This window comes from Chenopodium album, chromosome 13 (assembly GCF_948465745.1).
Source record: "Chenopodium album chromosome 13, dcCheAlbu1.1, whole genome shotgun sequence".
NCBI lineage: Eukaryota > Viridiplantae > Streptophyta > Magnoliopsida > Caryophyllales > Amaranthaceae > Chenopodium > Chenopodium album.
In genome coordinates this window covers 32,736,418-32,760,746 of record NC_137846.1, presented here as the reverse complement: position 1 = coordinate 32,760,746, position 24,329 = coordinate 32,736,418, and the positions used below count along the sequence as shown (strand labels likewise).

The following is a 24,329-nucleotide window of genomic DNA, read 5'->3' as shown; positions in this document are numbered from 1 at the left end:
AATGGATTGATGTAGATTGGGGATTTTGATGGAGTTGATGATGTGATTAAATTGGTTAATTGATTATGTGCATGTGTGTGTTTGATTTAGGCTTGATCACCCTAGTTATTCACACTATATTGCATTGTAAGTTCACATTGATACGGACCATTGATTTGTGGCTTGCATTTACACGATTGAGGTGTCTTGTGATGTTTCCTAGCTAGAGTTTATCGTAGTTGACGCTAGTTAGACCTCTAGGAGAATAGCTTGATATGCTCTTTTGGTTGCATAATTGATTTTCCCTCACATTGCTTGACTTAGTCAACTTCCTAAACCAATTTGCATTGTTCATTGCTAATATAAGTGAATCCTAATCCCTAACATTTTATTTGTTTGATTTCTTTGTCTTAGTAGTTGTTAGTGTCCTCTTTTACCCTTTGTCTTCGACCTAGCTTAGGCACATAATTGGAAGCACTTAGACATTACCGTTCCTTTGGGTTCGACCCTTGACTTACCTCTATACTTGTATTTAGGTTTGTTGAGTGTTTATAAATTTTGTTTGGCTTAGGAGGATTAGTTCAACGACCTAATTTTCCCACGTCAAAATGGCGCCGTTGCCGGGGAACGGTGTCTATGTTTGAGTGTTTTTGATTGCTTGAGTCTAGGTCTTTGTGTATACTTTTCTTCTATTTGATTTTTGCTTGTTTTGTATAAAAATGGAAAATACCTCGTTTCCTCAATTTGAGAATGAGTCATTTTGGGTGTACTTTAATAGATTAGAAGACTTCATTAGTTACCATGGTTATGATCTTTGGGAGGCTTGCGAGATTTGTTATCATAATTTGACTAAGCAAACTAGAGACATTGTTGAAAGCATGTTTAATGGTAGATTTCGGGCATTGTCAATTGATGATGCTTGGGATTTTTATGTATGGTTTGCTAGAGATAGTTATAATCGTGGTCATGGTTGTTCAAATGCTTCTATTGATGATCGTTATGGTCCATGTCCCATGAATAATGAATCTTGCATGCCTTCTTGTGCCCCCATCCCCCATGTTAATGATGCCACTCATAACTCTAGTGTTGATCCTCATCACATGCTTGCTCATAATTCTTTTCCTCATTATGCTCCTCAACTCTCTTCACCTTTGAAAACCTTGGAGCCTAACATTGAGTCTTCTTATAATCAAATTGGTGGTTCTTTGAGAAAATTGGAGATGAATTCTAATTTGGAACCAATAGAGATGAGACATTTGGAGATTTTAAGAAGCCAAATGGAATTGTTGAAAAAGTTGGAAGAGAGCAATGAGGTTGTTTCTAGAAGGAATGAGGAGATGGAGAATCAATTGTCATCAATATTGAATGTAAATGAAGTTTCTACTACTTTGGTAGATGTGGAAGAAAATGATGATGATTGTTTTGAGAGGCCTAAGGTGTGTGAGGAGGACATTAGAGAGCCTATGAGTGAGGAAAAGGGTGTAGAGATGGATGTTCCAAAAGAGAGTTTGCATTTTGAACCTCCTTCCCAACTTGAATTTTGTTCCATTGACCCTTTACATGGAGTTGAAGAGAAGCTAAAGTGGTTGACTTCTCCTAATTTTGAGGAAACATTAATTCAAGTTAAGAAGGATAGGACATTGCAATTTTTGAAGCGTGGAGAAGTTGTGAGGAGAGAGGGTGAGGATGAGAAGGATGAAGTAGTCTCCATGGGGGATTGGATGTTTGAGGGTGATGAGAACCAAGAGGTTTTGATTGTTGAAAAACCAATTGAAGAGTCCATTTTCCCACCCACCTCCCTTGATTGCAATTTCATCCCCCATTCCTCAATTTTGAAGACCAACCTTCTTCCACCCCATCTCCTTTGCATGATGACCATGGTTTCTTTGAGGGTGAGGCCTTGAGCTTAGATGATTTTGATGAAGAAGAGGTTCCATGTGATAAGGTTGAGGAGGTAGAACCTACTTTGGATGATTGTGAAGATGAGAGTGAAGTGTTTGGTGAGGTTGAATCTCCAACTCCTATCTCAAATTTTCAACCATTGCCCTCCTCTTTCACCTTTGATGACCCTTTCTCTTCTACATTTTCCACCATTGAGATGGATGAGGCCTTTTTAGAGGGAGATTGTACTTCTAATGATTATTTTGAGCTACCTCCCAAGTTTAACCCTCAATCTTAGGGTGTGAAGTTTGTGAGGAGGATGTGATTGAGAATGAGCTTGATTTGAATGATGATGAGTTGGAGGAGAACCCTTTGGATGTGAGTTCATTGGATGAGAGAGCTTGTGTGTCAATGGATAGTGGTGTAAGTGAGCAACCAATTCCTTTTACTTCACCTTACACCTCATTTTCAAGAAAGCTTGATCTTGTTCCCTCTTATCCCATGTCATTACCTTCTTTTCTCATGTCCCCGCCTCTTGAAAAGCCTTTAGTCCCCCAAGTGCCTCATTTGATGACTTTTGAGGATGATGGTGGGATTTTCAACCAAAAATATTTTGTTGGGAAGAGTATGCCTTCTTCTTTTTCTTTAATTTCTCTTCCTTTTTCTTATATTCTTGTTTTTCCCTTCTCTCCTTCTTCTTGGCATACTTCTTCTCAACCCCATAGGTGTGCACTATGCTTGTTGCATGCCTTATTTTTGTCATGTGCATACTTGCTCTCATATGAAATGTGTAGTAGTGCATTTGACAAGCTCTTGCGATCGTTGCAATATTATTTTACTAGAGCGGTCAAGCTTGGACCTTAAGCAAGCCTTTCTCGGGAAGTAACCCGTGTTTTAGATTAGATTTTCCTTTTCTTTTTAGAATAGATTTTTCTCTCATGGAAATTTTTGTGTGCCTTTTGCTAGGTACATGACTTGATATACTTTGGTGCTTCGATTTGGATCAAGAATCAAGGAAGGTTGACTCCTATCTTTGCGAGCATATGGAGACAAGGTCTAATTCTTGAGAAATTAGCTTTGAAAGGTTTAAATTGGGTCATTTGCGGGTATTTACACCCACCTCAAATCCGGTAATATCTTTCCTTGCCCTTTCTCTAGTGGATGATGCCATGTTGGACATATGTTGGTTTGTTGGATAAATCTCCTTGTTTTCCCCTCCCATGGATTATATGATTTATGTTTGAGTGTATTGTCTCATTCAAGCTTGGGGGAGGGTATTCTATCATGTTTGGTGGGATGTTGATCCTCATGTGTTATGCACCTTTGTATATGCTTTTCCATGTTTCTTATATTTTGAAAAACTCCAAAAAGATTTTCCTTTCTATCAAGGCAAATTTGCAATGTGTTTTGTTTTGTTCTTGCTTTGGACATAATAACATTTGGACCTGTATAATTGAATGCATTTCTTCCTAAATGGTAATGGTGTGCACGATTTGAGATTACGCTTGGTTGATTTTAGGATAAAGCATGCTAAGGTAGTTGGTTAGAACTAGTGGGAACATGAAGCCGGATTCTACTTGTTTGTGGCATGTTTGGTAGTTGCTTCCTATAGTCGATTTGACACCAATAGTGAGTTTTTGCTACAACCATGTGAGTTCTATGTTTTTCAAAACTTCTACCTTATTTGTATGAGCGGCATGGATCCTTGACTTCTTGCAAACCTAATCTTGAAATTTGACTCATAGATCTTGAATCCGAGACCGAACCATTTAGGGAGGACAAAGGCACCTTTTTCGGGGTGGTATTTTTCATTTTTAGGATAGTTTTATTCATTTTCTTTATTTTTGGGTTTACATTTGCCTTCTTGCAACCATTTGAGCCTTATACCTTCTTTTCAAGCCACATCTTTAGATATTTGGCCTTTTGTTTCATTTTCTTTCTTTTCTTGGTTTTTGTGAAGCAATTGATCATATTTGATGGAGTTTGTGGTGGAGAAGTTGAAATGTTTGGTTCTAATGATAGCAAGATTGTGTGATTTCTTCCTTGTGAATAATGGCAAATGAGTATGAGTAAAAGGCGTCCTACATTATAAAAGGCATGGACAAATAAGTGCAAAATCGAAAAAGCCGTCCAAAGTTAAAAGAGGCGAGGACAAAGCACTATTAAAAAAATAAAAGAAAAAAAAAAGAGTAAAATGAAAAATTCAAAAAATATTTTGATGTGAGTTATCTCCCTTTTTGAGCATTGAGGACAATGCTCCATTTAAGCTTGGGGGGAAGCGTTCTCACGCTTTTTGTGTATATGTTTGTGATTTATAGCTTTGAATAAGCTTGGGGGTGTTAGTTTGTTTTTGTTTGGTGACTACTTGATTGTGATTCTAAGAATTGGCCGTTCTTTGCTTCACTTTTAGGAAAACCACCAAATTTTAAACCAAATTTTAAATTTTAGCCTACCTTGACCCTTTTGCCTTAACGTTACAACCTTGACGAAAGACCTTTTGACCTAAATGGTTGAGTCATTCATCGGTGAAGAGGAATGTGAGTTTTAGGAATAGGGAGAGGGGATGCAAAAGTCAAGATGTCGAGTAGCCTAAAAATTCTCTTTTTCCGGTTCCTTCGTGGAATCATTGGGATGCTCACTTGAGGTCGATTTGAAGCTATTAGGAAGAACGCGGTAAGATTGTTTGGGATGAAAGTGGATTGTGAAAGCTAGTTCCTATGCTTAGCATATTTATGTTTCAATCAACCTTGGGTATCTTGGAGCGTGCACTCCCTTACTTGTTTAGAAAGATTTGCATCCACTTGTACTTGTACATTTGCAAAAGTCCTTTCATGAACATTTGTTTGCTTTTCTTGTATTTTGTTTTCTTGTTCATGCTTTGCCTTGTTTGTTTTATTATGAGAGTTATGGGTCAAACTCTTGGGATACCCTTACGAGACCTCACTCGTCCTCATAGGCGACTTTGGGGTTTAAAGGGCTTGTTGTAGCTAAAAACAACCGTGATTCCTACGAAAGTGAGTTAGTGTATATTCTCATCTAGTCTCTTCTTTAGTTTGTTTTATTAAGCTCGTCATTTCCACTCCCTTGGTTTTGTTTTGCTCGAGGACGAGCAAAAGGTAAGCTTGGGGGTATTTGATGTGTGTCATAAATGGCACACATTTGACGAGCATTTAGGTCATTTCTATTCTCTTTTCATAGCTTTCATGCTTAATAAGTGCTTAGTTTTATGCTTTGTTGCTTAGTTTTACCTTTCTTCTCTTATTTTGTAGCTTTTGTGCTTTTCGTTGGTTTTCTAGTCTTTTCTTCTTTATTTGCTCTATTTTCGTGGTTGTAGGTATTGGACGAGGTTCGGGTCGTGATTTTGGTGATCCATTATGGTGGAAGAGGCTTTAGGATCAAGTTCATGGAGTTTGGGAAGCTCAAGATGCAAAGAAGTGGAAGTTCCAAGTCTTGGTTCTTCTCTTGTGCTCCTTTCAAAGGAAGTGTGTGCCCTAAATATTAAGCCTTAGCTACTGCCTACCTTGTCCTCCATCACCATCATAAATCATGTGTGCACCCCTTGAGCTTGAAGAGTTGAAGATTCGAAGAAACCCAGCTGAGTGCGGCCGCACGCGCAGAATGTGCGGGCGCACACGAGGGATGTGCGGCCGCACACCATGGTTGTGCGGGCGCACATCATGGTTGTGCGGGCGCACATCCCCTGTTGTGTGGCCGCACCAACGTGGGTCTTTTCCGATCGGATTTCGACGATTTTCTCTCTCTTCTTTTACCTATTTGAACCCAAGTTTTGTAAGAAGTTTTCATAATAGAATTAGATCATATTCTTAGCTTAGTTGAGAGATTCTCTCTCTAGATTTAGGGGTTAGTTTTAGGAGTAGATTTTAGAGAGAGAAAGTGAAGAATTTTAATGGTGATTGAGAGATTGAAGATCCAATGGTGACAATTGTATTGGAGATCTACTCTATTATCAATGAGCATTTCTAAACTCTATCTCATTTATTGTTTTGTTTAGTATTCATGTTTAGATTGTTGATTTTGATTGGATTTTGATGATTTGATGATTGATGTTTGATTAGAGTAATTGTTCTTCTTTGATTGTTGATTACTTTAGTTGTTTGTTGAATTGATGATGTTTCTAGAGTAGTTGTTTGGTTAGGGATTTGGTGAAGCTTGTATTATGTAATGGATTGATGTAGATTGGGGATTTTGATGGAGTTGATGATGTGATTAAATTGGTTAATTGATTATGTGCATGTGTGTGTTTGATTTAGGCTTGATCACCCTAGTTATTCACACTATATTGCATTGTAAGTTCACATTGATACGGACCATTGATTTGTGGCTTGCATTTACACGATTGAGGTGTCTTGTGATGTTTCCTAGCTAGAGTTTATCGTAGTTGACGCTAGTTAGACCTCTAGGAGAATAGCTTGATATGCTCTTTTGGTTGCATAATTGATTTTCCCTCACATTGCTTGACTTAGTCAACTTCCTAAACCAATTTGCATTGTTCATTGCTAATATAAGTGAATCCTAATCCCTAGCATTTTATTTGTTTGATTTCTTTGTCTTAGTAGTTGTTAGTGTCCTCTTTTACCCTTTGTCTTCGACCTAGCTTAGGCACATAATTGGAAGCACTTAGACATTACCGTTCCTTTGGGTTCGACCCTTGACTTACCTCTATACTTGTATTTAGGTTTGTTGAGTGTTTATAAATTTTGTCTGACTTAGGAGGATTAGTTCAACGACCTAATTTTCCCACGTCAGCTAACGGCCAATTGTGAATCAGAGCAGGCGTCAATTTTTGTTGCCCCTACTGCCTTACACATGCGGATGCCGGCTAGCAAGGCTTTGTACTCTGCCTCATTATTTGAGGCCTGAAACTTGAACCGTAGTGCATACGCATACTTATCCCTCTCAGGGGAATGACAGATAACGCCCGCACCACAGTCGTTCATGGTAGAGCTCCCGTCTACATACACTTTCCAAACTTGATAAGGATTATCCAGTGCAACCGGCCTTGTCATTTCGACAATGAAGTAGGCAAACACCTGGCCCTTCACTGCCTTCCTTAGTTCGAAAGTGATATCAAGATTTTGCATTTCTATAGCCTATTTGAGCATTCTGCCGGATGACTCCAAGGTTGTATAAACCACGACCGGATGTGCTAAAAAGTAAGGTTTCAACTTCTTGACAGCTATGTAAAGTGCAAGGCCAAAATTTTCAACCATGGGGTACCGTAGGTCGGCATTTTTGAGTACATGACTAATGAAATAGACCGGGAACTGGATGCCTTCTCTCTCTGTAAGGAGAACAACATTGAGGGCATGATTTGAAATGGCTAAGTACATCTAAAGCGTCTCTTTGGGCAGAGGGCTAACAAGCCTTGGCAAAGAGTGTAGATGTTCTTTCAATTTTTGAAAGGCCACCTCAGCATCATCCCCCCATTCAAACCTTGTCTTCTTTCTGATCGCTTAAAAGAAATAGAGGCACTTGTCACCTGACTGGTTGAGAAATCTCCCCAGGGCCGCCAAACAACCTATTATCTTTTGAACTTCTTTGACAGTGCGAGGTGATTTCATGTCAATGACCGCCTATATTTTTTTAGGGTTGGCCTCTATCCCCCTTTGATCAATTAGGACTCCGAGAAACTTCCTAGACTCAACACCAAAGACAAACTTCTTGGGATTGAGCATGACCTTGTGCTGCCTGAGTGTGGTGAATGTTTCTCAGAGGTCAGCAAGGTGATCCGCCTGTTGCTTGGATTTGTGATATGTCTATTTTATATAGTGATTTACCCCCGTCCCTTGGTCATAATTAGGAGTATTTTTGTCACTTTAGAGCCACTTTTATTGCTAATGTGTGCTTTTTAGTGTTTTAGTAGTTTTGGTAGCATTTTGTGGGAAATTGCACATTTGGAGCATTTTTCCGGGATTATTTGGAGCAACTACGAGCTTTGGAAGAGTACGACCACCTTTCGTAGCCCAAGACCGGTTGGAGTCATCAAATCGGTGATTAAGGGCTCGACTTTGAAGAAACCGAGGCATTTGGACCGAGTATTCAAGTCCCGAAGTGGAAATCCGAATTGGGATTAGGATTAAAGCCCAATCGAAGTGCCAACCATTGCCGAAGTGGTCTTGCCCGGTCAGGCTTACCTCGCCCTGAGGCGCGCCCGGCCGGGTGGGGCGGAAGAACAAAGGAAGCTTGCCTCGCCCTGTCTCGCGCCCGACCGGGTGCGAGAGGAGTCTCAAGAACCAAAAAGGCGGGCCCAGCCGGACGAGTTGGCGCCCGACCGGGCGTGTGTCTTGAAGCTTGATTCCGGTGATTTTCTTACTTAGGTTTTAATTAGGATTTTTATGTTTTGTATAAATACGTTTTAGTTGTTTTGATACAATTATCTATTTCTCTTCCATTAGTTTAATCTTATCTTAAGCTTAAACTTCTCTCTTGTTTTCTCTCTCTACAACTCTTGGTTTAATTCAACTCATTATTTCCGTTAACTTTGGTAACAATTTCTTCCCTTTTTATTTCAGTAATTTATTTGCCTTGGTTCATCATGTTCCGCTTAATTGCTTTGATCACTTTAGATTTACTTATGTGTGAGTAGATTTTTATTCTAGGGTTGTGGGATCCATAAATAATATGAAGGGGTAATGTATTATTATTGATTGTCAATGCTTGATTAATTTCCCATTGATTGATTTAATGTTATGCAATTAGATTAGGCTTGGTTTAATTGTATAAGTTTAGCAATATTGATTCGAGATTCGACATATGAGAATTGATGTTTTGGCTTAGTTTCAATAGGCAGGTTAATATATAAATGGTTAAGTCAAGATTCGAAAGATGCGATTTAATACTGGTAGATTAATTTTGTGATTGTAATACGTAGCAAAAGCCCTTCATGATCTGATTAATTAATGCATTGATGATTAATTATTGTGTTTTACCCTGGAATATTATTTATTGGTGAACCAATACCCTAGGCTTTTATTACTTGATTTTCTCCTAAAACTTTAATCTTCGTAGTTTAGTTCTTTACATACCAATAAATTAGTTACTTAATAATTTAGATTACTTAATTTAATTAGGAATAAATTGATTCGTTTCCCTATGGTTCGACCCTTCTTCCCTATCTGCATAGTTAGAGGACTTAGGAATTATTTTTGACTAGGTGATACGACTTTATCCTGTCAAAATTTGGCGTTGTTTCCGGGGACACGGTTTTATATCAGGTTACATTCAATTCGATCTTGAAATCGAATGATCTTTTCATAGACAGAAAAACCTTTACAGACAGGTACGAGACACTTCTGAAGGTAATCCACCTTTGGAAACCCCATCTGATTCTAGCGATTAGGAAGTTTCTTCAGAACCTGAATTAGAGATGGCACCACCACCACCTCCTCCAGCTCGCAAGCTTAGTGATTATTCGCAGCCTCCCTAACGGATTTTCCACATCTCACTCCTACTCCGGCTCTTGATGGAGTGCAATTTGAGATCAAGCCCCAATTTATCACGATGATTGAAAGAAAGTAATTCAGTGGAGCTAAGGGTGAAGACCTTAATCTTCACATTCCAGATTTCTATCAGTATTGCAATACCATTAGGCAAGCTGAGGTCAAGCAAGACCAAAGCAGGGAGATTATTTTTCCCTTTTCTTTATGTGGAAAAGCTAAATTGTGGTTTAATGGGTTGAATAGAACTGCACTTGGTATTACTGACTGGGAAACTCTTGCTTTAAATTTTTATAATAAATATTACCCTGCAAAAAAAACAGCTTTATTAAGGAGTACAATTCAAAACTTTTCCCAAAAGCCAGATGAAACTCTATATGAGGCTTGGGAAAGGTTCAAGGATCTGCAGAGAGAGTGCCCCCACCATAATTTAGCACAGTGGTAGTTGATTCAAGCTTTTTACAATGGGCTTGGAAATACATCTAAAACAATTCTAGATTCTGCAGCTAGTGGGAGGTTTATGAATCTTAATGTTGATAATGCAGGTCAAGTAATCAAAGATATGGAAATTCATAATTCCCAATATGGGAATCTTAGAGGGTTTGCTAACAAAGGGAAAGATAATGTTGATTCCGCATCCTTTGTGCAGGCTCAATTAACATCTACTTGCCAGAAATTAGATAATCTTAGTACTGCTATTCCTAATTTTGTAGCTAATGTTTCTGCTGTCAATAATACTAACGAAGCTTTTTGTGAAAATTGTGGAATTGTAGGACATTGGGAGCAAGATTGTAGGAGTTCCATGGAGCAAGTTAATGCCTTCCAAACCTTTAGGAAAAATAACCCATACTCCAACACTTATAATCCTGGCCTTCGAAACCATCCATATCTTTCCTACCGGAGTACCAATGTACAAAATCCTCCACCTCCACAACAACCACAACAATAACCACCACCACAGCAAAAATATTACCATTCTAACTCAGAGCAATGCTATCAAGTATGCAAAAGAACATGGAGAGTAGGGATGCACAAATTGATTCGATCCTAGCTCATAATAAAATTATGGATAATTAAATTGCGCAAATTTCATCTACCCTACAAACCCGTCAACAGGGAGCCCTACCATTATGACCAATCCACCCTACGGATCATGCTAATGCAATTACTCTAAGGAGTGGTTCACACTATGATGGGCCTCCTATGCCCAAGGATGATGAACCTATTGCTAATCCTAATTCCCTTGTACCAAATGCTAATGCTACTAACCCTGCAGGGCTACAAATGAAAACTAATCCTTTTAATGTTTCTTTGCAGGGTAAATCTCAGGATAAAGGTGGAGATGTGCACGGCCCAGTCATCAAACTTCCATTCCCAAATAGACATTTGAAGAGTAAGTTTGATAAGAAATTTGGTAAGTTCCTGGAGGTTGTGAAAAATGCAGGTAACAGTTCCTTTCACTGATTTAATCACTCAGGTTCCTGCATATGCTAAATTTATGAAAGATATTTTGACTAGGACAAGGGCCTTTTATGAGGTAGAAATTGTAGCTTTTATAGAGGAATGTAGTGCTTTATTGCAAAATAAATCCCCTCCTAAATTAAAGGATCCCGGTAGTTTTTCTATCCCTTGTCATATTGGTAATGTCTTCATAGATAAAGCATTATGTGATTTGGGAACTAGTGTTAGTGTTATGCCATCGTCTGTGTGCTCTAAACTTAATATGGGTGATTTGAAAGTTACTAACATTACTTTACAGATGGCAGACCGTTTTGTTAAATACCCCTTAGGGATTTTAGAGGATGTTCCCGTCAGAGTTGGTAAATTTTTTATCCCTGTAGATTTTGTTGTTTTAGACATGGCTGAGGATACACAAATTCTCATTATATTAGGTAGGCTTTTCCTCCACACTGCAGGAGCCACAATTGATGTGAAAAATGGAAAACTAACTCTTTCTGTTGGAGATGATAATATCACTTTCAATTTAGGGAAGGTTTTAAAAGGACCTATGCTAGAGGAAAACTGTTGTTTAATTGATGTGATTGATATAATGGATGATATTTTTGAAAAAATATTACCACAGGTACTTGCAAGAGACCCCTTGGAGGAAATTCTTTGTGGCAAATTAACTACAGGTAATGCGAGTATTTGGAGTATAGAGGTGGACGCCATATTAAAAAAGCTCTCGCAATTGAAGAACTTGATCCTATAGAGAGCAAGAAGGTAGTAAAATTAGTTCTGGAATCAAAACCTGCAGAGGTCAAGAAACCTGAACTAAAACCTCTCCCTTCTCATTTAAAATATGTTTTTCTTGATGAGCAGGAACTATACCCTGTGATCATTAGTACTGCACTTGATGACCCACAAACTTCCCAACTTCTAGAGGTTCTTCGAACCCACAAAAGGGCAATAGGGTACAATATTGATGATCTCAAGGGTCTTAGCCTTGATTTTTGTAAGCACAGGATACATCTAGAGGACAACTATAAGCCATGCATTCAACCCCAGAGGAGGTTGAACCCCAATATGCAAGAAGTAGTCAAGAAAGAGGTTATGAAATTACTTGATGCAGGTATTATCTATCCTATTTCTGACTCAAAGTGGGTATGTCCTGTTCAGGTGGTTCCTAAAAAGGGTGGGATGACTGTTATAAAAAATGATAAATGTTTTGGGGTTTTTTGTACGTACCCGAGTGGAGGGCGTGTACGTCCTGCGGGAGACAGATTCGCAATGTAACACTCAAACGGTTTGGTCACCTGCAAAATAACGGACCCTCGGTGGGCCAGAGGTCCGCCTCCGACGATCAAGTTAGTGACCCGAAAAATGTATTTTAGAGAGAGAAAGTAGAGAGAGGGGAGAGTAATTGTGGGGGGGGGGGGAATTGCACTTGGAGGATGAATTGGATCCTTTGAAACTGATGAAAATGATCAGTATTTATAGTGCATTGGGACATGTGCCTTTTAGGTTATTTAACCTAAGTAAATTGGCTTCCCACCGTTTTACGGTTTCTAGGGTTATGGGCTTAGGGCCCAATTTTACCCTTTTATCATTGAGTGACACGTGTCATGCTCTAATTGGCTCATTGAGCGCTGAGCTTGCGGACACGTGTCACGGTGGCATTGGTCCACATATAGAGGTTATTTTTACCCTAAACATTAGCCCCTCGGAAAGGGTAATTTCTCTTTCAAGAGGAATTGCTCCTTTCGAAATTAAGGCTTTATTGCCGCTGCTCAAAATTTCTTTGGTCGGCATCTGTCTAGTTCAATAGAAAAGAGAGATTTGATTAACTTGGAAAATTTGATACCTTAAATGGTATGACATTTTCTAAGTTAATCAATCATGATAATGATTGCCGCTTGAAGTAGATAGATGTCGACTTTCATTTCTTTTAGCCCCACTGTGGTGGTCATATGACCTTTGGGTGACTTAGAATATTTTTGAGATGTTTGATATCTCATAAGGCAGGGGGTAAATGGCCACCTGATAAGGCAAGAGGCAAACGGCCGCCTGATGAGGCAGGAGCCAAATGGCCGCTTGACATTTCATAGGACCGGAGGCAAATGGCCGCCTGGCATTTCATAGGGCAGGAGCCAAATGGCTGCATGACATTTCATAGGGCAGGAGGCAAATGGCCGCCTAGGGGCAGGAGGCAAATGGCCGCCTGACAGGACAAGAGGCAGGCCGCCTGACATTTCATAGGGCAAGAGGCAAATGGCCGCTTGGGGGCAGGAGGCAAATGGCCACCTGACAGGACATGAGGCAAATGACCGCCTGACATATCATAGGGTAGGAGGCAAATGGCCGCCTGGGGACAGGAGGCAAATGGCCGCCTGACAGGAGAGGAGGCAAATGACCGCCTAGGGACAAGACCAAATGGCCGTCTGACAGGACACGAGGCAAATGGCCGCCTGGGGGTAGGAGTCAAATGGCTGCCTGACAAGATAGGAGGCAAATGGCCGCCTGATATTTCATAGGGCAGGAGGCAAATGGTCGCCTGACATTTCATAGAACAGGAGGAAAATGGCCGCCTGACATGTCATAGGACAAGAGGAAAATGGCCGCCTAGGGACAGGAGACAAATGTCCGCCTGACATTTCATAAAACAGGAGGCAAATGGCCGCCTGGGGACAGGAGGGAAATGGCCGCCTCACAAGACAAGAGGCAAATGGCCGCCTGGGGGCAGGAGGCAAATGGCCGTCTGACAGGATAGGAGGCAAATGGCCGCCTGGAGTGTTTGTAATCCAATTATACATTCAATGTCCTTTTACCCCATTGGAAGGACTTGTATAATTTCGAAAGTAATCTAGGTTAGAACTTCGACCGGTCACCGGCTGATGTCTTTAAACATCCGGTTCCCGTAGACTTAGTCGTTCTTTAGATTATCCAGGTCAGACGGCTATGAGTTGACCAATTAGGTCGTTCAATCTTTGCCGCCTACATGTGGTTGTAGAGCACTGTGTCACCCGGATGGGAGTTACTCTCTGCGACGATTCCACCCGTATGGGCGTCGCCGGACGCCTTACTCATGTTGGAGCAGACGAATTTATAAAATATATTACCATCCGGCCATTGGCCTCATGTCTTTTTAAGACGGTTGTATAGCCACTAAGTTTTTAACTTAGTTTATTATCCGGCCATTGGCCTCATGTCACTTGGACATTAGTTTAGCTACTAAGTCTTGAACTTAGTTTATTATCAGGCCATTGGCCTCTCGTCACTTGGACGTTGGTTTAGCTACTAAGTCTTTAACTTAAATATTCAATGCTTGATGCTCAAACCATGCAATGGGTACCTTGGCCCCTTCAATGGCAGACGACTTGAGAGTTTGACCAAATAAGAAGAACATCTAGGTGTCTTTAAGCTTTTACCATCTTACCTGAAGGACCTTGAAAGGCCGGCTGCCAAGCTTAACCAAATACAAAGGTTGCTTGACATTTATGCCGCCTGACCATTATACTCCCAAAGAGTCGATCTCACAAATATACATGCGGCTTCTCACACATTCATATACATGCGGCTTCTCATACTTATATCGGTGAGAGTAAGATACTCTTGAGGTGATGTTGCTCCACTTATATGAGAGAGCAGCTTCACATATGCAATCACAGCCGGATTTGGAATTACCTTAAATGCTTAATAATCGGAATCAGAGATATTTCAGCTCCTTGCTAGAGTGCCATGCGGCATTTTCCGCTTGCTTTCAATTTAGTTTGCCTCCTATGCTAACTTATACAAGCTAGGACGCAAGTTCTCAAAGATTGGTCGGCTTTGGCAGCTGTTTGATTTTGAGCTGCTCTTCTCCCATTTGTGACTGCTTGGGTAAGCTTACAAAGGGGTGAGCCTGTATAACAAATACTACAATAGGCTTCGAGCTTTAGCGTTACATATGGGCTAAGGCTGATGGCAGCTGGGCTTGATTGATTAATTGAGCTCAATGAGTCGATGCCACAGCCGGGCTAGATTGGTTACAACCCAATGCTACAGCCAGGCTGACTTAAGAATGAAACTTGAACCGTCTTACAGTCGAGCTCTCTTGCTAGCTTACTTCACAGCCGGCTCTCTCTCTCTTTTTTTTTTTTTTATTTTTTATTTTTTATTTTTTTTTTACAATCATAATAATGATGTATTATTTTTGAGCTAGCAGACGACTATGGGATGCTGTGTATGCGATGCTCAAGAAATGACTTTGCTCTTTAAAGTACATGGATGGCTTTTAAGCCGTTTGAAGCCCCTGATGCCGCTTGAGCTCAGCCGGCTTCAACGCCGTCTGACCCTTGTTTAGCTTGAATTGCTGCTTGAACAAAGCTTGCATATATATAGTCACAGCCGCATACATATACTCGAGTAATTTGTAATGCCAGCCGCTTGAACAAAGCAGCCCCTACAACCGGCTTTGAGGATGAACAAAGCAGCCCCGCAGCCGGGCTTGATTGAGGAACAAAGCAGCCCCTACAGCCGGCTTTGAGGATGAACAAAGCAGCCCCGCAACCGGGGTTGATTGAGGAACAAAGCAGCCCCTACAGCCAGCTTGATTGATTTATTAAACTTTCGAGCCGTTTGCGCGCAGCCGGCGGACACCATTGATAATGGTAACCGGCTGACCCTATTGGTGCTCACAATCATCATGTTATAATAATAATCGCCAAGCTCCGGCTAACTCCAATAGCTAATAATTTTGGATGACGGTTGCTTTGATATTTTTACTTAAGCCAAGCAGACACCACACGCCTCTTGCCGCCTGCATTATAGTTGTATTGGGCTGGTTATGGTTGTCGCTTGAACTAGCTTACAATCAAGCTCTTACTAGCTCTCTTCACAGCCGACTCTCTTGCCATTTGTCCAAGATTATAATCGAGCGCAGCCCGGTTGACACCATTGAAAATGGTAACCGGCTGCTGTAATATGAGTCGCCATCCGCTTGTATTGAAGTTAGCTTGGGCCGTTTGATTGATTGGTGTAAAGGCCGATAATGAATACCGCCTGAGCTAGCTATAGAGCTGCCTGTGCTCATTTTCAAATGATCAGCTTTTAAGGTGTCAAGCGGCACAATATCTGTCTCCATAGCGCAACATTCAAGTTGCTTTCAATACTATCATTTCCCGGCAATGAGGTGCTTGGTATTCAGCCACTTGGCTTGCTCATCCTTCATAGCCATCTGGCCATCAGGTGCCGGCTGCGACTTATGATTAATAAATTTTGATGCCGGCTGACTTTGTTGCAAGAAATTTAGCCATGCCGCTTGTAGATTCGGAGTTGAAAACTCGTTGGTTGCGTAGCATATATGGCCGGTTGTATGTACTTGCGTAAAATACCAGCTTGTTGATTACCTAGGCCGGCTGTAGCATTAATTCATGCTATTACATGCGGCTTACATATATCTAGATATTTGTTTGATAATGATCAAACATCACAATAATGCCGCATGTATACCCTTGTAAATAGGATATTACTCTTCAAAAGCTTTGACATATATAAATATGAAAAATAACAAATGGGAAGAGTAGGCTAGCTAGCTGTTTGAGAATGAATTCAAGCAAGCTTTTTGCCGTATGTATATTATTGTCATTCATGAGAATAACTAAGGACAAGCCCATTATAATAATTATAATAGAATGCCGGCTTTATAATAATGCTGGAGCAGCTCAATGGTGCCGCTTGGCAGCTACTTGAGTGTGAAATGATTGCCACTTGTATTTATACAAGTTGAGGCTTCCTCATAATTCATGGATAATGAAGGATGGATGTTTTGGCCGCATATGATAGTTAACAGCACTTTATTGGTTTAATTAAAAACCATTACATTCTTATTTCTCTTCTTTACAAAAGATGGATAAGCTCATTCCATTAGTTATCAAAACTAATGGAGTGTATATATATATATATATATATATATATATAAAGTAGAATGCCGGCTGTATGCATCAGCTTGTGTTGCATGCCGGTTGTGATGAGGTGGCCTAAGCATGCGGCCGACTCATTAAATGAGCAATGCTTAAAATTGTGGAGTTGGCCAATTTAGCCGTCTCACTCCTAATTTATCATCCCCCAACTTAGATTAAACGACATTGTCATTTAACCTTCCATTGTGAGAATCATGACGCTTGTAGAACTTGATAGTTGGCCTCATGACGCCTGCCATACTTGACAGTTGTCCTCATGACGCTTGTAGTCTCCTACAGGAGGCTCTCCCTCTTTAGTCGGTGATCCACCATCGTTGTGCCATTACAGATGTGTCTCCCCACAGACGGCGCCCAATGTTTTGGGGGTTTTTTGTACATACTCGAGTGGAGGCCGTGTACGTCCTGCGGGAGACAGATCTGCAATGCAGCACTCGAACGGCTTGGTCACCTGCAAAACAACGGACCCCCGATGGGCCGGAGGTTCGCCTCCGACGATCAAGTTAGTGACTGGAAGAATGTATTTTAGAGAGAGAAAGTAGAGATAAGGGAGAGTAATTGTTGTGGGGTGGCATTACCCTTGGAGGATGAATGGGATCCTTTGAAACTCATGTAAATGATCAGTATTTATAGTGCATTGGGACATGTACCTTTTAGGTTATTTAACCTAAGTAGATTGACTTCCCACCTTTTTACGGTTTCTAGGGTTATGGGCTTAGAGCCCAATTTTACCCTTCTATCATTGAGTAACACGTGTCATGCTCTAAATGGCTCATTGAGCGCTGAGCTTGCGGACACGTGTCGCAGTGGCATTGGTCCACATATAGAGGGTATTTTTACCCTAAAAAATAAAAATGAATTAATTCCACTAAGGGTGGCGTATGTGCATAGATTATCGTAGATTAAATATCGCCACTAAAAAAGATCACTTCCCTCTCCCCTTTATTGATCAAATGCTAGAGAGGTTAGTTAATCATAAGTTCTTTTGCTATTTGGATGGGTATTCGGGATTTTTCAAAATTCCAATTCACCCTGAAGATCAGGGAAAGACTACATTTACATGCCCTTATGGTACTTTTGCTTATCATAGAATGCCCTTTGGTTTGTGTAATGCCCCTACCACCTTTCAACGTTGCATGATGAGTATCTTTTCTGAGTCTATCATGGAAGCCTTTATGGATGATTTTAGTGTGTATGGTTCTTCATTTGATGCTGTTTGGGGTATTTTTACCCTTGACAAGTGGACCAATGAGGAGGTGCCACGTGTCAGGGGCTGGCAGGTCATCCTTGACCAATCTCCAGCTGACACGTGGCCTCTCCAGATACTCTCTTAGAATTGCGGCCTTCAAGGGCCCAATTCCCCAAAAATCCGCTATTTGGCGGCGCAGCCCATCAGTCCTAGGTCATTCTAACCTAGGGAGGGGCACTTTTCCCAATGACCCTATAAATAGGGAGATATTCCCCCAAATTGGGGGACACACATTTACATTCAGAAATTTACTATCATTTATTACATCCTACTTTCTCTCTCATCAGAGAACACCTGAGCTTGGAATCCAAGCAGATCCCCACCTAAATTTCCGCACTTTTTATTCTCCTTCAAGTTACTAACTTGAGCGTTGGAGGCGGAGCACCACCCAACCGGTGTCTCCGTTGTTTTTGCAGGTAAAGAGTCAGTAGGACCAGTCTTCGAGTTGTAACTCTCCCAAGGGACAAAAACACCCAAAACATTTGGCGCCGTCTGTGGGGAGAGTACCTCAAGATGGTTCAAAATTCTGTACCAATTCTCAATTCTACCTCTCTATGTCCGGTTACTCAGATGGGTAACCAAGAGGACTTGCAACCGGTTATTCAACCAGAAGGGTTTGAAATCCCTCCGCCTCAGCCTCAGCCTCAGCCAGAGGTATTCATTGAGGAGGAGGAAGAAGAAGAAGACAATGATGTGGAGACCTACATAACGAAGGATGGCTCCCTCATCTCTAAGTCCATTCGCTCCAGAGATCAACTGGAGCGAAATATAAACCAGGCGGGTCCAAGCAGCCGGCCCACTGGGAGGTCAGACGGGGCAACCCGGAAAACCAGAGGAGAAGCTCTAGTCACCCGGAATGAGCTCATGAAATTCATGAACTCCTTCAAGGGTGAAATCAAGGAGATGATCAACAAGGCAGGCTCTACCAAGAGTCCGCCGGCTAAAAAGACTCCCAATGATGGGAAGAAGAAGTAGCCGGTCAAGGACAAGCAGCCAACTCCTCATCCAAAGGAGAAGGCAGCCGCGAAACTTGACTGGTCCAAGATTCTGATGCCCCGGCGACCCCAGTCGGAGGCTAAAAAGACGTCTACCTTCGATGCTAGAGAAGTCATCAATCGAAGGAGGCAGCAACAGTCTGAGTCAACTTCTACCTCAAGCTTTCCAGACAGCTTCACGCAAGCTTCTGCAAGGAATTCTATGTCCTTGCATGAGAGTCGGACAGGCGGTAAATCCGTCAACACCGAACCTCAGCTGATGATAAGGTCTATGCCATACGCACCCCTGGCGCAGTATGGGCAATATGGCCTGTAGTTTTTGCAGCCACCCCCATTCGGAGGTCAGGCGGCATATACCAATGTCCAGCCACTGGACTGGCAGCTCCGGCTGATGAGGCTAGGCGAACAGCCGTCTGCCTTTGCAGCCAATATAACCGAGGCGGCTCAGCCGGCCAAGATTAAGAACATTTTGGTTGGTGCTTATGATGGCACCACCAACCTAGAAGACCACCTGATGGCTTATACCAACCTAATGTGTTTACAAGGTTGGGACGATGCCACCTGGTGTCGCTGCTTTCCGGCTACATTGAAGGGAATTGCCCAGCAATGGTTTGGCAACTTGCCAGCCGGATCTATTGACTGCTTCAAGAAGTTAGCCTTCTTGTTTGCCACCAACTTCTCAATGAACATCCCTGCTAAGAAAACAAGTTCAGACTTGAGCACCATTAAGCAGGGAGAGAAAGAAGGGCTACGCTCATATGTCAGACGGTTCAACCTGGTCAGAATTCAAATCAGGGGCTGTCCGACGAGGTAGCATTTACAGACGGCCCTGAGGGAGGCGGAAAGCTATTTACAAGCAACCGACCTCTGCACGCCTGATAGCCAGTCGGACTCCAAGAAGTCTGACAAGCAAAAAGAGAGCCGGTCAGCTCAGTCGACAAAGAAAAAAGAAGAAAGCAAGAAAAGAAAGGAAGTCTGGGAGGTGAGTGATTCTGAGCAGCCGTCCCAGAAGAAGAAAAAAGAGTTTAAACCATACGTTCCCCGGTATGAGTTTAACAAAGACTGCAACTCCATCCTCATGGAGGTGAAGGACCGGCTGTCCATTGAGAAGCCAAATCCACTGAAGAGTTCCGTCCAGTCACGGAACAAAAATAAATATTGCCAGTTCCATGAGGAGGTTGGCCATGACACCAACGACTGCTTCAGTTTAAAGCGGACGTTGGACCGTCTAGCTGACAAAGGGCTTCTGAAGTCCTATATTTCTAAGTCCCCAGCCGGGGCAAAGAAGAAGAACAAGGGTCAGTCCTCTAAGGCTACCCCCAAGCCTACTAGTAGTTCGGAAACCGACAGGGATCCGGTCTACACCATAGCAGGCGGTTTCTCTTGTGGTGGCCCTACCATCCGGGGCACCAAAAGCCATCTTCGAAAGATGGATACGGATGATGAGGAGCAGGCGTCTGCCAGCTCCACTTTTCCGGATGTCCTCATTACTGAGAAGGACAGGGGCAGCGTCCGCCGCCCGCATGACGACCCGGTTGTTATTGAATGCAAGGTCGCCAACCAGTTAGTTGGGCGCATCCTTATTGACACCGACAGCTCGTCAGACATCATCAGCCTCCGGTGCTTGCAGAAGCTGAAATACAACTCAAGCAGCATGCATCCGGTCACCCACCCCTTGGTTGGTTTTGGGGGTGGGATGGTCTATCCAGCCGGAAGAATTGATTTACCCATCCGGCTGGGTGAGAAGGGCAAGGGACGACATATTGTCGTCAGATTCTTGGTTGTTGAGGAGTTGACCGCCTACAACATCATTCTTGGGAGGCCAACCCTCAACGAAGCCAAGGCGGTAATCATCCCGTCCCTCATGCTCATCAAGTATGAGAGGGATGATGGTTCTGTTGGTTCCCTGAACGGGGATCAGAAGACGGCCCGGGAGTGCTACCTCTCAGCCGTCAAGGATACCGTGGCCTCAAATGGCCAAGGGAAGGAACCAATAGACCTTGACAATGTCAAGGATGCTTCCTCACCCCCACCAGCAGCCGGTAAAAAGAGAAAAGCTGCAGAGCTGGTGGTGGTGAAGAAAGAAAAGAAATAGCAATCACTGACCGGTGAACGGTCAGAGGAGCTCCGTCCCCAACCGGCTGGTGATAGCATTGATCTTGTTCTGGACGACAGCCGTCCAGAGCGAACTGTTAAGGTTGGGACGGTTGCTAACGCTGTTCTGGGTGCAGACTTGCACCTTCTACTGAAAGAATTCAAAGATGTGTTTGCCTTTGAAGTGGAAGAGATGCCAGGCATCAGCCCGGATCTCGCTGTCCACAAACTCGTCGTGGATCCAAAAATGAAGCCCATCCGGCAAAAGAAGAGGAACCACGGTGAGGAAAGAAGTCAGGCGGCAGCTGCCGAAGTAAAAAAGCTGTTGGATGCCAGGTTCATTCGGCCTTGTAACTTCCCCGACTGGGTGGCAAACGTTGTGCTTGTAAAGAAGCCGAATGGTACCTGGCGGATGTGTGTAGACTACACAGATCTCAACAAGGCATGCCCAAAGGATAGTTATCCACTTCCAAAAATTGACAGCTTGGTCGATTCAACAGCCGGTCATGCCTTGATGAGTTTTATGGATGCCTATTCCGGCTTCCATCAGATACCTCTGTGGAAAAAAGATCAAGAAAAGATGGCCTTCGTCACTGATCAGGGGTTATTCTGTTATACTGTGATGCCGTTTGGCTTGAAGAATGCGCCGGCTACGTTCCAACGGATGATTAGTATAGTCTTCATTAGTCAAATTGGGAGGAACGTAGAGGCGTACATTGATGACATGATAGTCAAATCCAAGCAGCAGGCGGATCACCTTGCTGATCTCTGAGAAACCTTCACCACACTCAGGCGGCATAGGGTTATGTTAAATCCTAGGAAATGCGTCTTTGGTGTTGAGTCTGGGAAGTTTCTCGGATTCTTGATTGATCAAAGGGGGATAGAGGCTAACCCTGAGAAGATACAGGTGGTAATTGACATGAAGTCACCCCGCACTGTTAAGGAAGTTCAGAGACTCACCGGTTGCCTGGCCGCCTTGGGGAGATTCCTCAGCCGGTCAGGTGACAAATGCCTTTACTTCTTCCAAGCAATCAGGAAGAAGACTAGATTTGAATGGGGGGATGATGCTGAGGCGGCATTTCAAAAATTGAAAGAACACTTACACTATTTGCCAAGGCTTGTTAGTCCTTTGCCTAGAGAGAAGTTGTACATGTACCTAGCCGTCTCAGACCATGCTCTCAGTGCCGTTCTTCTTGCTGAACGAGACGGTACTCAGCTCCCGGTATACTTCATTAGCCATGTGTTAAAGAATGCTGAACTCCGGTACCCCATGGTGGAAAAATTTGGTCTTGCTCTATATATGGCCTTCAAAAAGTTGAAGCCATACTTTCTGGCACATCCGGTTGTAATCTACACCGATCAGCCCCTCAAGCGGCCAATGTCTACTCTGGAGTCATCCGGCAGAATGTTGAAATGGGCTATTGAAATGCAAAGTCTTGAAATCTCCTACGAACCAAGGAAAGCAGTGAAAGGTCAGGCGTTTGCCAACTTCATTGTTGAAATGACTCGTCCGGTTCTTCCGGATAATGTTGATCAGGTTTGGAGGGTGTATGTAGATGGGAGCTCTACAAAAAACGGCTGTGGTGCAGGCATTGTTTGTGAATCTCCAAAAGGAGATAGATATGAGTATGCACTACGGTTCAAGTTTCAGGCCTCAAATAACGAGGCGGAGTATGAAGCCCTGCTAGCCGGAATTCGCATGTGTAAGGCAGCAGGGGCAACAAAGATTGACGCCCATTCTGATTCTCAGTTGGTTGTTAGCCAGTGTGAGGGCACTTATGAAGCGACCCATCCGGCTATGATCAAATATCTTCAGGCTGTCAAAGATGAGGCTGGGACCCTTGAGGAATTCAGATTGAATCAAGTGCCCTGGTCAGATAACCACCCGGCGGATGCACTGTCAAAATTGGCATCATCCGCCTGCCATGATACGCCTCGGTCAGTCTTTTGGGAAGTTCTTGAAAAAAGAAGTATTTATGAAGAGCCCATTGGAATTCTGGATCGAAGTTCTACTTGGATGGATGGCATCCGGGCGTATCTCGCAGACGGCCCGCTCCCTGATTCACCTCAGGAGGCAGCCGTCATGAAAAAGAGAGCAGCAAACTTCGAGTTGAGAAACGGATAACTCTTCAAGGCTGGTTTCCTCAAGCCCTTGTTGAAATGTGTCACCCCAGAAAAGGGGAAGGAGGTACTCGAAGAGCTGCATGCGGGATTTTGCGCCTCCCATATAGGCGGCAAGTCCCTTGCCGTCAGAGCCAGGCAGCATTACTTTTGGCCTACCCTTGAGGCAGACGCCAAAGAATTTGTGAAGAAATGTGATAAATGTCAGAGGTTTGGCAAGCTAATACATAGCCCGGCTACTGATCTGACGGCAATCCATAGCCCAGTCCCGTTTGCTAAGTGGGGCATGGACATTTTAGGTCCTTATACGCCTGCTCCAGGCGGAAAGCGCTATATATTGGTGGCTGTGGACTACTTCACCAAGTGGGTGGAGGCGGAGGCAGTTAAGAATATCAAGACAAAGGATGTCATCTCTTTCATCTGGAAAAATATTATCACCCGATTTGGGGTACCTATGTCTATGGTATTTGACAACGGCCCTCAGTTTGAGACGCCTCAGCTCAAGACTTGGTTAGGAGATCAGGATATCTCAAGTTACTTTGCCTCAGTCGACCGTCCTCAAGCAAATGGTCAGGTTGAGGCATTCAACAAACTCATCTCAGACGGCATTAAAAAAAAAATTGAAAGAGCCGGTGGCCTATGGGCTGAAGAGTTAATTCATGTCCTTTGGGCCATCCGGACAACTGCCAAGGAGTCAACCGGAGAAACCCCATTTCTCATGGTATACGGGGCTGAAGCCGTTTTACCCATTGAACACTATGAGCCTACGCTCAGAGTGATGCTCTATGATGAAGAGGCAAATTGGGAGGCCATGCGGCTGGCATTGGACTCCCTCCCGGAACGCAGGGGCAATGCTGCCCTACGACATGAGATATACCGTATGAGAATGACGAGAGCCTACAACAAAAGAGTGCACAAACGTCCCTTGAAAGTGGACGATTTTGTGTTACGGAAAATGGAGGCAACCGGTAGGGCCAATGAGCTTGGAAAGCTAACTCCTAATTGGGAAGGACCCTACCGGATCTATGAAGAAGTTAGGGATGGCACATACCGCCTGGAAACCCCAGACAGTAGACGCCTGCCTAGAACTTGGAATGTAGATAACTTAAAAAAGTACTACTTCTGAGTATTGTAAAGTTTTTTGTAACAAGAAGTA

General features: G+C 42.8%; 1 non-coding gene across 1 annotated transcript; it reads right to left on the bottom strand.

Moving 5' to 3' along the window:
- Positions 1-9,642: 9,642 nt before the first annotated feature.
- On the bottom strand, positions 9,643-9,749 carry LOC145577207 (small nucleolar RNA R71). The gene has a single exon (XR_014098678.1). It is a non-coding gene; the product is annotated as a small nucleolar RNA R71 (small nucleolar RNA).
- Between the last annotated feature and the right edge of the window lie 14,580 nt (positions 9,750-24,329).